Here is a 14,321-nt window from a genome sequence, read left to right as displayed (position 1 = left end):
CTAGCGTGTGCAATGCTGCTAAAATCTGCTAGTGAGCGAACAACTCGGAATGACCCCCCTAGTTTCCAGGGACGATAGTACGTTTTAATGATTAGGGGTCTATTCATAAAGCAGAGAAAAGCTCTTCTCTGGTTCGTGCTATTCACGGAGCGAGTTACTGTGTAGGAGCTCCTGACTTCTCCAGCGGCACCCTTGCTCTGCAGCTGAATCGCATCACCATACTGTTGTATGGTGAGTGGAATTCATGAGCTTTCCGCTTCTCCATGGAGTTCAGGTTCGCCATCTCAGGATAGCGTAATCTGAACTGCGGTGCGGTAACTGCAGGGAAGCTCAAATGCTTAGGCAGTACGGATGGTGAAATGGTTAGTATTACTGCCTCACAGCACTGAGGTCATGGGTTCCATTCCCACCACGGCCATAACTGTGTGGAGTTTGTATATTCTCCCCGTACTTGTGTGGGTTTCCTCTGGGTACTAATTAACCCTAGCATGAATGTGTCTGTGTGTACATGTGATAGGAAATATAGATTGTAAGCTCTACTGGAGCAGGGACTGATGTGAATGGGCAAATAGTCTCTGTAAAGCGCTGCGTAATATCTGTGCGCTATATAAGAAACTGGTTGTAAATAAACATAATAAATGCTTCCTTGCTATCTGCCCTGCACTTATGCTGGCACCGCCACCCTGGCCTTCCCGGGAGGCCGCCCCCTAACCTCCAGGCATCCACTGCGGCCTCCCGGACCCGCTGGCATACTCCGGACATCACAGAAGGGGACCGCTGGAGGAGACAACGTCGCTGGAGCCCCAGATACCGCATCGCTTCTCCAGAAAGGTGAGTATACATGAATTGCTACTTATCACAGCTATACATTGCATCGAACCAATGTGATTTATATGCTTTTTGTTCTCTTTATGAATAGATCCCTTAGTCCTTTAGAACTTTTTTGTATATGGATCCAAAATACACCTTCTGCACAGTACTAGACTTCATAGTATTTAGAATGCTGCGTACAGTTTTAGCTAGCTACTGTTTGCGCATTATCCCTGAATTATTATTGTAATATGGAATACAATATCTACAAAGACGTTCATTTGAAGGAGTGCCACAAATGGTCTTATCTACTTCCTTTTTCTACCCTATTGTGGAGTGGCGTTGAGTATACGTTGCCGGCTGCCAGGATCCCTGTGGTCCGCATACCCACACCTTGCGGGCACACTGCGCCCGCCACGCTGCGGGTTCGCTGTGCTCGCCACAGGTGCTATTCCCACTATATGGGAGGTGCTATTCCCACTTTATGGTTGTCGTGGACACCCACGAGTGGGAATAACCCATTAGCTGTGATTTCGACTGGCGACATTGTGAGTGTTCGGGATCCCTGCGACGGTATGCTGACTGCCGGGAATCCGGGCGACGGCAACATAACCGCATCCCGTGGAGTGTATGGTTACACTCTTTGATAATTTCTATTGTGGCTGCTCCTGTGTGTGTAGTGTTTTCTACATCTTATTTGCTTATATTATTGTAATGAGGCTAATAAAAAGCATATGCCTTCATAGAGTAGTGATTGAATTTCTTAAATGGGCTCGTTCAATGAGTCCTGCAATTCACGCTGATTCTCACAGCTAGCTGTGCTGTCGGGTTGCAGTTAAAATGCCGGCTGTCGGGATCCCAGCGCAACAGGGCTATTCCTACTCGCGGGTGTCCATGACACCCATAGAATGGGAAAAGATCCTGTGGCGAGTGTAGCAAGCCACCGAGCCCGCAAGGGGACTCTTAGGACTCGCCCCGCTGCCGGCATTCTGGGTTACTTTCGGTCAACCGCTGACCACAAAGTTCCCACCATTGGTTACAATGGAGCGCATAGGCGCTACATTGTATCACTGCCGTGTGCTACCTGACAGACACTACAGGAGCACACAGCCAATCAGGAGGGTGCCACGACGTGGCGCTCCCTGATTGGCTGAAGGGACCCTCTTTGACAGGAGTCAGGGGGGGTCCTGGCAGTCGGGGAAAGGGGTCCCATGTGTAAACATGGGACCCCATTCAGTGCGTGGTCGGGTTTGCGTTCTATATTTTTGCCAAGTACGTGGATTATTCAAAGGCCGGATTCTTCACTGGATTATGTGAGTATAATTTTTTTTTAACAGGTACCCCGAGGATTCTACATGGAGAAGAGGACCGAGCCTCGTGGGAACATAGGTAAGTATGTGTGTATGTTGGTGTGCATGTATGTAATAAAGTTGTACTGTCACGGTGTGTGTGTCCTGTTTTTATTGGGGTATTTTTTTTAGTAGTAGTACTACAGGTACCAGCGGGCCCGGTTTTCCACCGCATGCTGGTACTTGTGGTTCTCCAAGTACCAGCTTGCGGGGGAGGCTTGCTGGGACTTTTAGTACTGCTACTAAAAACAATATTCACACTTGGCTATCAGCCCCCCATCCGCCGCCCTTGGATGGGGGGGACAGCCTCAGGCTTCACCCCTGGCCCTTGGGTGGCTGGAGGGGGGGGACCCCTTGATTGAAGGGGTCCCCACTCCTCCAGGGTACCCCGGCCAGGGGTGACTAGTTGGGGTGTTAATGGCACGGCCGCAGGGACCGATATCAAAGTGTCCCCCGGCTGTGGCATTATCTCCCCAGCTAGTGGAGCCCGGTGCTGGTTTCAGAAATACGGGGGACCCCTACGCTTTTTGTCGCCCGTATTTTTGGAACCAGGACCAGGCGCAGAGCCCGGTGCTGGTTGATTAAATATGGGGGAACCCCTGACATTTTTTCCCCCATATTTTTTAAACTACGATCGGCTCAAAGAGCCCTAGGCTGGTTTTGCTTAGGAGGGGGGACCCCACGCAATTTTTTTTACTGATTTTACACTAAAGAGACCCTTTCCCATAGATAACCATGCACAGATCTCACTGATCCGTGCATGGTTATCCAAACTCGACTGGAAAAAGCAGGTCTATTTTTTTGCTGCTTTTTTAAACGATTCGAAAAAAAACAGACCCGCACTTGAGCACTCAGAAACTAACACCCAAATACGAATGAATAGTGAATGGCCGTATTCTATGAAATAACAGCCGCGTTTGACCGATGGTCTATTCATTCGTATTTCGGAAGGCTGTCATTCAAACCATTACAAATAGACCAGACACTGCCGAGATTGGTGCTTAGTAAATTCCCGGATTGGGACTTATAAAAAAAAAAAAAACACAAATCGGCCAAACTCGGATTTTTACTAAATACTGGCCATTGTCTAGATCAGTGGTTCTCAAACTCGGTCCTCAGGACCCCACACAGTGCATGTTTTGCAGGTAACCCAGCAGGTGCACAGGTGTATTAATTAATCACTGACACATTTTAAAAGGTCCACAGGTGGAGTTAATTATGTCACTTGTGATTCTGTGAGGAGACCTGCAAAACATGCACCGTGTGGGGTCCTGAGGACCGAGTTTGAGAACCTGTGGTCTAGATGGATTAAGCTGACTATTCGTCAGGCTTACTTTCATGCTAGTCTACAACGCCTGCATCCATTTCAGTCCATTCCACGTCATGGGCAGCAGGACGTGGAGCTTTTACGACACAACTTTGCCGTGCAGCTACATGGTCATCAGTGCACACGTTTGTGCGCTTTTACAAGTTTGATACGTTTGCGGCATCAGCATCTAACGTTGGCCGTCTAGTGTTACAGGTGCCAAACAGCTCTCCCGCCCAAGGGGGAAACTTTAGTACGTCCCAAGAGTACTCCAGTGACCCCTAGTGGATGAAAAACAAAATAGGATTTTGGTACTTACCATACAAATCCTTTTCTTTGAATCCACAGGGGGCACTGGACGCCCGCCCAAAGCAGTTTTCACTTGTCTTGTGGTAAGTTCAGTAGATCTTATGGTAACCCATTCTCACCGAATGTTCAAATGTTAAAGTAATTGTTATCTATTGTCAACTTTTTAGTTGTCCGTTATGTTATGTGTCAACTTTATAGTTGTCCGTTATATTGTAATGTTATATGTAATTCTCCATTGTTCATCCTCTCTATCGCTCCTGTTCGGCTCAGTAAAAAGCACTGAGGTACCTTGGGTGTATGGTGGGGTGGAGGGTTACTAATGTAAATATTGAAATGTGCCAATCCCTGCTAACACCACGTCCATGTCCCCAAGAGTACTCCAGTGCCCCCTGTGGATTCAAAGAAAAGGATTTATCTGGAAAGTACCAAAATCCTATTTTTTTCCATATGCTTAATTAATTTTAGCTACTTTTTCTACAAGCTAAAGGTGCATACACACAAGGAGATTTTAATTTCAAAATATTTTGACAAAGTCTCTGAAAGATATATCTTTCACCAAAGTAGTGCATACACATTGAGCTATTTTCCCAAAGAGCAAGAGATTTTCACGAGGCAAAAGACTTTGCTGAAATTCTTTCATTAGAAAGGCTATTTACGTAATGGCCTGTGCCAGCAATGTATATATTACTGGGGGACAGTCGCATTCAACATTGGTGACAGTGGGTGCTGGCTACTCACTTTGTACATGACTTTTGTTTTTCCCCCTGTGCTGCTTTTGCTGCGCTGTGCTCCATGGGCTTGAGACACAAAATGGGGCTTGGGGAGGGGGAAGGAGCAGGGTGGGGTCACAGTGCTGAAAATCGTACATCTTTCATCCATCATCGCTCGCGCCGTACACACTGAGCGATTATGGATGAAAAATTAGCGGTTTTCGCAACACATACTGGAAAAATGAGACGACGGACTACCTCGCTGGCGATGATGTGGGAGCGCGCATCATCGCTCGTAGTCCATCGCTGGGACATGCACACTAGGCGACTTTGAGCTCAAAATAGCTCAAAATGGGCAAAATGAGCGATTTTGATCTCAAAACCACCTAGTGTGTATGGGCCTCAAGTCTTCCTCCATCATCTCTTCAAGTCTACGACCCCTTTTCTTGATCTCACAAACACTGTTGTCAAACCAAGGATCTGGATGGTGGGCTATGCAGGGTCCAATATGCACAGGAGTGGCAATATACATTGCAGCCATCATATCCCTATTATAGTAAAGGACAAAGAAACAAGGATCTTCACAGACTCCCAATACCGCAGAGATCCAGATTTGATGCAAGAGCCTGGGAAATCATACCACTCCATGGGCAAAGTTCTATTTTGAGGGGTTTATATTTATATCAGACTGTTTTTGTTTTGTTTTTTTCCAATTTGGAAGACAAGATCAAGAGTGTAATCACTTTTATGTGTAACAGAAGGAATAACTTGTGAGGCCCAGATCATTCATTATGTGCAGGAGGTCTTTGCCAAGTTGTGAGAGCTTTCATCAACCCATGCATTGAAATCCCTAAAGAGGAGACGGTTTTACAGTGGAGTGAGCAAGCTCCCCAACAGCACAGAGTATATCAGGAATTGAGGGATGTATGAGTGAGAACAGGGTTGCATCGGACAGGTGCAGTGTCATGATGTGGGAAGTGGAATGGAAGCAAACAGGAAGCCACATTCTGACAGTTATACAGTGTAGGGAGCAAATTCCCCAGTAGCACAGAGTATATAAAGAAATTACTGATATGTCAGGGAGGACAGGGTTGCATATGACCTGGGCAGTATCATGATGTTATGAGGGGAATGGAGGCATCAGGAACCCACAAACTGAATGTTATATGGTGGCAGAAACAAGATCCCCAGTAACAGAGAGCATATCAGGAAATGAGTTAGGGTTGCATGTGACAGGTGTAGTGTCATGATGTGAGGAGTTTAATGGAGGCAAGTAGGAAATCACATTCTGATTGTTATACTGAATGTTGTACAGTGCATGAAACAAGATATTTAGTACCACAGAGTATATCAGCAAAAGACAGGGGATCCAGTTAGGATCCCAGCTGTTGGAATCCCGACAGTCAAAGTACAGAAGTTGGAATACCAACACTGCTCGGAATGCCGACGCTGGCATCCCAACTAGACACACAATCCCAGCTCCGTAATCCTGACCACAGGATAGGCTGTGGGGAAGGAGGGAGGGGGGTTAGGGTTAGTAAAGCATTGGGGAAGGGTAGGTATACTTATCTTGCCTCTGTTGGGACGCAGCGGTTGGTTGGTATTTTGATAGCTGGCATATCGAGCCCAGCCCAAAGACAGAGCTGCATGTAGCTAGAGTAGTGACAATGGGGTCTATTTACTGAGCCTTGGATGGAGATAAAGTCGCTGGAGATAAAGTACCAGCCAATTTCCCTCACCTGTATAAGTGAGGGAAGGAAAAGCGCAAGAGGGAAGAGGACCCTACCCGGTGCATGCCACCAAAGAGGTGCTATGGCCTCGTGGGCCGACCATGTTTTCATCACTCCTGGTAGGCACACTAGTCTGCCTGCACAGTGTACACCAGGGCCGGACTGGCCATCTGGCACTTCTGGCAAATGCCAGAAGGGCCGATGGCCACTTGGGCCGGTCCAGCGGTCACTGAGACACGCTGCCGCTCAGTCCGGCGGCAGCATGTCTCAGCTGTCAGGAGAGGAGAGCAGAGCGCCCGCCAGCGCGGCTGTGTCTGGTGCTGCGGCGGCTTCGTTCAAACCAGCCGCCGGTTCGTGAGCCAATCAGAGCTCGCGGACCGGCAGCCAATCAGAAGCCGCCGGTCCGCGAGCTCTGATTGGCTCACGAACCGGCGGCTGGTTTGAACGAAGCCGCCGCAGCACCAGACACAGCCGCGCTGGCGGGCGCTCTGCTCTCCTGATTCACCCCCGTCCCTCACAGCCCGGAGGAGCAGCAGCAGCAGCAGCAGTGCAGCAGCGGTAAGTAGCTGCAGCACTGGCTGCTGTGGGGACAATTGTATATCTGGCACTGTGGGGGGCAATTGGCTGGCACTGTGGGGCATTTGTATACCTGGCACTGTGGGGGCAATTGTTTACCTGGCACTGTGGGGGCATTTGTATACCTGGCACTGTGGGGGCATTTGTATACCTGGCACTGTGGGGGCAATTGTTTACCTGGCACTGTGGTGGCATTTGTATACCTGGCACTGTGGGGGCATTTGTATACCTGGCACTGTGGGGGCAATTGTTTACCTGGCACTGTGGGGGCATTTGTATACCTGGCACTGTGGGGGCATTTGTATACCTGGCACTGTGGGGGCAATTGTTTACCTGGCACTGTGGTGGCATTTGTATACCTGGCACTGTGGGGGCATTTGTATACCTGGCACTGTGGGGGCAATTGTTTACCTGGCACTGTGGGGGCATTTGTATACCTGGCACTGTGGGGGCATTTGTATACCTGGCACTGTGGGGGCATTTGTATACCTGGCACTGTGGGGGCAATTGTTTACCTGGCACTGTGGGGGCATTTGTATACCTGGCACTGTGGGGGCATTTGTATACCTGGCACTGTGGGGGCAATTGTTTACCTGGCACTGTGGTGGCATTTGTATACCTGGCACTGTGGGGGCATTTGTATACCTGGCACTGTGGGGGCAATTGTTTACCTGGCACTGTGGGGGCATTTGTATACCTGGCACTGTGGGGGCATTTGTATACCTGGCACTGTGGGGGCATTTGTATACCTGGCACTGTGGGGGCAATTGTTTACCTGGCACTGTGGGGGCATTTGTATACCTGGCACTGTGGGGGCATTTGTATACCTGGCACTGTGGGGGCAATTGTGGATCTGGCACTGCACTATTGGGGGCATATAATGTAAATTTCGGCTCATACTGGGTGCTATAATGTAAATTTCGGCTCATACTGGGTTCTATAATGTGAATTTCGGCTCATACTGTGGTATAATGTGAAAGAGGCACCAGTACTAGATAGTATAAGGGGTCCTACTATTGTGGTGCATAATGCGTATAAGGGGTGTATGGTGTAATAAACTACACTGAAGGACACGCCCCTTTTGAGTGACCACGCCCCCTTTTCCGGAGTGCGCGCCTTCGGCGCGCGCTTATTTACAAACTTTACATTTACATACCCCCACTTAAAAATTTCCACTTCAACCACAGGTTGTGTGTATTTTAATAGAAAATGATGTACGCTTGTATGTTGTTAGAATATTAATTATATTTGTAAGAGCATAGACTAATAAGTGGGAGGAGTCAGGAATAGTAAGGGGAGGAGTCACAGAGGTGGGCCTGTGTGCTTCAAAAATGCCAGGGCCTATTTTTAGTTCCAGTCCGGCCCTGGTGTACACTGCTGATTCTTACTCTATGACAGGAGCCAAGTGCTGCACATAATGTTATAGTGCATCACCTGGCTCCCTGTCACAGAGGAGGAGCCGGCATTTTGGTGTCACCCCTCAGAGTGTGACAAGCACCCCCAGTGATGCCGCTGCCAAAGGATATATTTTAAATAAGGATTATTTAAACTAACTTTTCTGTTGCTGTTTTAAAGCCACACAAATTATTCTATAACAAATCAGGCTTGTGGAAATTTATTAGGATCCATTCCTAATGTTAGGGAGTGAAAATGACAGTTTGAGACATCTTTGAAGTGAACTTTCCTTGCAAAGGTAAATGTAACATGTATCCCAGGAATTATCTGGGATTCTGTGTTTTGAAATGAACAGTGACCTCCAGAAATTCAGAGGCTGGGGATACTGTATATTATTAATCAGGGCCGGTTCTAGACCTTGTGGCGCCCAGGGCGAAAGTTTCCTTTGGCCCCTCCCACCGAGACGGCGAAATAGGGTTAGTGCGTGCCGTAGGCGCGCGTAAAAAAATGGTGTAGTTTCATAGGAAAGGGGCGTGGTCAGTTTTGCTCCCTGTAGTTTTGCCCCCTGTAGCGTTGTGCATCCTGTAGAGCTGTGCCCACAGTAGCTGTTATGCCCCCTGCAGCTGTTGTGCCCCCTGCAGCTGTTATGCCCCCTGCAGCTGTTGTGTCCCCAATAGCTGTTATGCCCCCTGCAGCTGTGCCCCCAGTAGCTGTTATGCCCCTCTGCAGCTGTGCCCACATTAGTTGTGGTCCCAGTAGTTGTGCCCCCTGCAGCTGTGCGCCCATTAGTTGTGGCCCCAGTAGTTGTGCCCCCTGCAGCTGTGCCCCCATTAGTTGTGGCCCCAGTAGTTGTGCTCCCATTAGTTGTGCCCCCCTTAGTGTGCCCCCTGCAGCTGTGCCCCCAGTAGTTGTGCCCCCATTAGTTGTAGCCCAAGTAGTTGTGCCCCCCTTAGTATGCCCCCTGCAGCTGTGCCTCCATTAGTAGTGCCCAAAAGTAGCTGCGCACCTAGTAAAAAAAATAAAAAATACCAGCCCCGTTCCTGTTCCCGATCACTGCACTCTGTCTCCGGCGCCGCTCCTCTGCGCTATGGGAGAGACGTCAGAAAACAGAGAGGTAAATGATATCTAGAAGCACCAGAGCAGAGAGCAACACCCCAGGCAGGAAAGAGGAACTTCATAGGTTGAGACAGGCGCAGCAAATGTCAGAGGGGGTCATTCCAAGTTGATCGCACGCTGCAACTTCTTGCATCCCATGCGATTAACTAGACGCCGCCCATGGGGGTGTGTTTTTTTGCATAGCAAGGCTGCGATCGCTTATGCAGCCCTGCGATGCAAAAAAAGTTTTGTGCAGAACTAGACCAGGGTATGAGTTACTTACCCTTTGTGATGAATCCAGCGTTGAAGGTCCCGGAATTGACGTCAGACATCCGCCCTCCAAACACCTGGACACACCTGCGTTCGCCACACCACTCCCAGAAATGGTCAGTTGACGCCCCGAAACACCTTTGTCCTGTCAATCTTCTTGCGATCGCGGCAGTGATCGCTTTCTTTGTTCTGCTTGGCGTTGCCCAGCGACGGCCGTCGCTGGGCAAAGACATGCCTGCGCATTGTGGCCGCCGCGCATGCGCAGAGCCGACCTGTTCACACCGCTGCGAAAAACAGCAGCGTGTGAATGGGTTGGATTGACGCCCAGAGTTCGGCCGGCATCCTGCACAGCCGCCGAACTCGGACTTCATTACATTCCGGCCATATCTTGATTATTATCCATTTCATTTCCATGCTGATTTCCATGTTGGAATCTGTCCTCATCTACCTTACTACTTCATCAGTTCTTGGACAACCATGTTCTATGGCAACACTCCAGGAAGTTTTTGTTTTTTGTTATGGCCATTTTGTCTATCTAATATCTATTAGATCAAGAGATGTTTAGTCCAGTATGCTACCAAATTAAATCTATAACTTTTATTTAATATTAATTAATTAAAATATTAATTTTCTTTTTTATACCTGAGACAGTTATATCTGGCAAAGTAGTAGTGGAAGTATGAAGCAGAATTAACCTATTTTTAAATTAGTTATATTATTTAAATTGTTTGACTTTATAGATTATGCCTGTTTTATATATTTGGAGAATTCTCTGACATAGGTTAATTAAAACCTTGTCTCATAAGCACTGTTCATGAGTTTTCAAGATAGTTGTGAAGCTAACATTGTATTCACAGGATGCTTTGATATTCAAACTTTTGTTTACAAATGTATCTTTCATTAATTCTAAATTATCCCAGTTTTACACTGGGATCACTGCACCACCTGCAGGAAATCACACCAATTGCAGGACACTTGTTTCAAATAGTCATACATTTATTTATTATTTATTAACAGTTTCTTATATAACACAGCAAATTCCGTTGCAATTTACAATCGGAAACAATGATAAAACAAATCTGGGTAATAACAAACAGTCATAAAGGTAGGAAGGCCCTGCTCACAAGCATACAATTTATTCTGTTATTAATACAGTATATGTGATAACAATATATCTATCTATATATATATATATATATATATATATATATATATATATTAAAAACAACATTTTTATAACTTTCTGATGAAACGGACAGGTATTCCACAGATACGTGCTCCAAGCAACCACGAGCTCACCTTTTTTTATACCAGAAATATTATGGGCTGATTCAGAGGTGAATACAAATCCCATTGCTACTGTGAAAATTTGCAAATACTGCAGCTGCAGGGATTTGTAGAGACACCCACTTCCAGCATCTAAAAACCACTGCTTGCGTACAAAGATGCACCATTGGTCACAATATGTAGAAGCTTAGAATGTCAGAACTAAAAGGCCCTACATATTTAACGATCCGCTGCCGAGCTGCCCGACGGTGGATACGGCCGACGGGCGACCCGGCGGCGGGGGGGCAGTGATGGGGGGAGTGAAGTTCCTTCACTCCCCCCGTCACCCGGCTCCATAGAAGTGCAGGCAAATATGGACGAGATCGTCCATATTGGCCTGCATGCACAGCCGACGGGGCACCAGCGATGAACGAGTGCGGGGCCGCACATCGTTCATCGCTTGTGCCTCCACACTGAAAGGTATGAATGCTATCTCGTTCATTAATGAACGGGATCGTTCATATCCTTCAGACAGATCGACCCGTGTGTAGGGCCTTTAAGCTGCTGGAGTCTTTACAACTGCACATAAAAAAACAGTCGTAGGCTGCCCCACCCCTCCCCCCTTTGAAAAATGGTCTCAGCACTGCTGCCCCCGTTACCTTTCACAAATGTTTACTGAACGTCAATTTCTCTGCATCCAAACTTTCACTGCGACCACCATCAGTACACAATCACGACTCGCAAGCATAGTAGATATAAAACACGAATACAAAATACTGTATGAGCAATAAATACACTATTACATACAATGTACATTATATTTTTCTCTTCTCTCATTCCACATGCGCCGAAGAGATTCTTCAACTACTATATATTTCTGGCAAAGCTAACACAGTACAAAAATGCAAAGCTTGTTCCAGTCAATAACCACTTGCCTGGCGTAGTCGCATTACATGCGACCATGCCAAGCAGGACTTTCCCTGACACAGTCGCAGCACAAGTAACAGTGCCAGACCTGCCCACAAGCTAATCTTCCAGCAGCCACCAGGCTAGGAGAGCGTACTGGCCTCCTTGCATTGGTGGTACGCTGCTACCATTGCAATGTTATGATTTTTACAAGTCAGCGCTAGCAAAACATGGTAAGTGAGTAATCTGTTATGTCTCTTTTATCCTATTCCTTGGATCACTATCACTTCAGAGAGAATCACTATTATTTCAGAGAGGCAAGTTTCCCCTGGTGCTCTAACAGTTTTTGCAGAACAGGCCAACTGTTAACGTAAAATGCATGTGTGACCTTCCCAAGTGAAACTCTGTTGTCTGCTTTTGATATGCATGTTGACCCATTTAAGGAAAGATAAACATATGCTCATTTCTATTTTGCCTATAGATGTCTCCTCATCAGCATTTTCCACACATTAATCGGGTGTGGATTATTAGATCTACACAAAAAACGTCTACAGTCAATAGGTCGACCAATAATGGTCGACATGCATTAGGTTGGCAAAAAGTCGATATGGAATAGGTAGACAGTAGAAAAGGTCAACAGGGTCAAAAGGTCGAGATAGAAATGGTTGACACAAAAAAGGTAGACACTATAGGTTTCTTTCTTTGTTTTTTGGGGTGTTTTGGCACTTTTCTGACACAAGCAAGCCCCATTAGTTTACCGCGTCCCCTCGCATGGCTCGCTTCGCTTGCCGTGCTTCAGCCAAGCTTCCTTGCTCCGCTACTGCTGCACTTCTCACAGGTTACTATTCCCAATAGTAGTCTATGTGGATAGTAAAGTATGAAAAAGCTGCAAAAATAAAAAATAGAATAAAAAAGTGTGGCGACCATTGTCACGTTGACCTTTTGACCCTGTCGACCTAATGCATTAGTGGTTGACCTATTAACTGTAGACCTTTTTAGTGTACATCTATAGACCAGATCAATGGCGGAACTACCGCCTGTGCAAGCAGTGCCTTGCACTGGGGCCCACCGCTGTCAAGGGGCACATAGCCAGCTGCATTCCACCTCTTCAGTGGCATGCCAGTGAAGAGGTGAAATGCCGCTGGCTTTGGGCCCTTTGACAGTGGTGGGCCCCTCTCCCCCTCCCTCCTTCTTACTCTGCTCGACCGGCCCGGTGGATGACGCGATTGTGTCATTCCGGAAAACTCCGCCAGCCGAATGGAGTACACAGGACGAGGGAGGAGGGAAGGGGAGAGCATTATAGTGCTGGTGGGCTAGTGAACACCAGCAAGTGCTAGGGATGGCCATTGGTGGGTTATCCATCGATGGATAACATCGATGGTCAGTAGCCATCCCTAGCTACCCCTAGGCAACGAGCATTCCTTAGGCAACGAGCATTCCCCATGGCAACGAGCATGGATCCCAGAGCATAATACCCCTGGGAATAAGCATGACACAACATGTAAAACGCCTGGCAACGCACATGAAACCCCTGGCAACGCACAGGTAAAAATATCTAAACTGGCACTGTGGGGGCATATCTAGCACTGTGGGGGCATATCTGGCACTATGAGGGCATATCTGGCACCGTGGGGGCATGTGTATCTGGCAATGTGGGGGCATATCTGGCAACGTGGGGGAATATGTGTATCTGGCACAGTGGGGGCATATCTAGCACTGTGGGGGCATGTGTATTTGGCACTGTGGGGGCATATCTGGCACTATGAGGGCATATCTGACACCGTGGGGGAATATGTGTATCTGGCACTGTAGGGGCATATCTAGCACTGTTGGGGCATGTGTATCTGGCAATGTGGGGGCATATCTAGCACCGTGGGGGCATATCTGGCACTGTGGGGGCATATGTGTATATTGCACTGAGGGGGTATGTGTGTATCTGGCACTGTGCAGGCATATCTGGCACTGTGGGGGCATATGTGTATCTGGCACTGCACTATTTGGGTCATATGTGTATTATGCTCCAATTTTCATTGGCCACACCCATTATCAGTACAACAACAACAAAAGTTCTACTTGCACCACTGTGTGTGTGTGTGTGTGTGTGTGTGTGTGTGTGTGTGTGTGTGTGTGTGTGTGTATATATATATGTATATATGAATAATATATATATATATATTAAACGGGAGCATGCAAAGAATCTCGAATTTGGAGTTGGGGGGAGGGGGGTGGACTTGGATGGGATGAGGGGGGGGGGGGGGGGGCAAAGCATTTTGTTGCACCTGGGCCCACCGCTCGCTAGTTCCGCCACTGGGCCAGATACCCATTATTCACATATAACTTAACAGTAAATAGTTTTATTTTTCAAGAACACAGCTTAGTACTGTAGGATTCCAAAAAGAAGACTTACTTTCAGAAACTCACCATTGATATGACTTAAAATAACTTACACTTAACGTTTCACTAATAAAACGAATTCGTAGTTTAGTTAAAATTACCTTTAAACTCTCTTGTTAAATATTTCATCACAAAAGGCAATAACATGTAATTTTAACATAAACTAACACAGCTATTATACCTATATCTATGACAAACTAAGAAG

Source organism: Pseudophryne corroboree, chromosome 3 (genome assembly GCF_028390025.1).
Source record: "Pseudophryne corroboree isolate aPseCor3 chromosome 3, aPseCor3.hap2, whole genome shotgun sequence".
NCBI lineage: Eukaryota > Metazoa > Chordata > Amphibia > Anura > Myobatrachidae > Pseudophryne > Pseudophryne corroboree.
The sequence above is the reverse complement of the archived record's forward strand: the minus strand, read 5'-3'. Positions refer to the sequence as shown.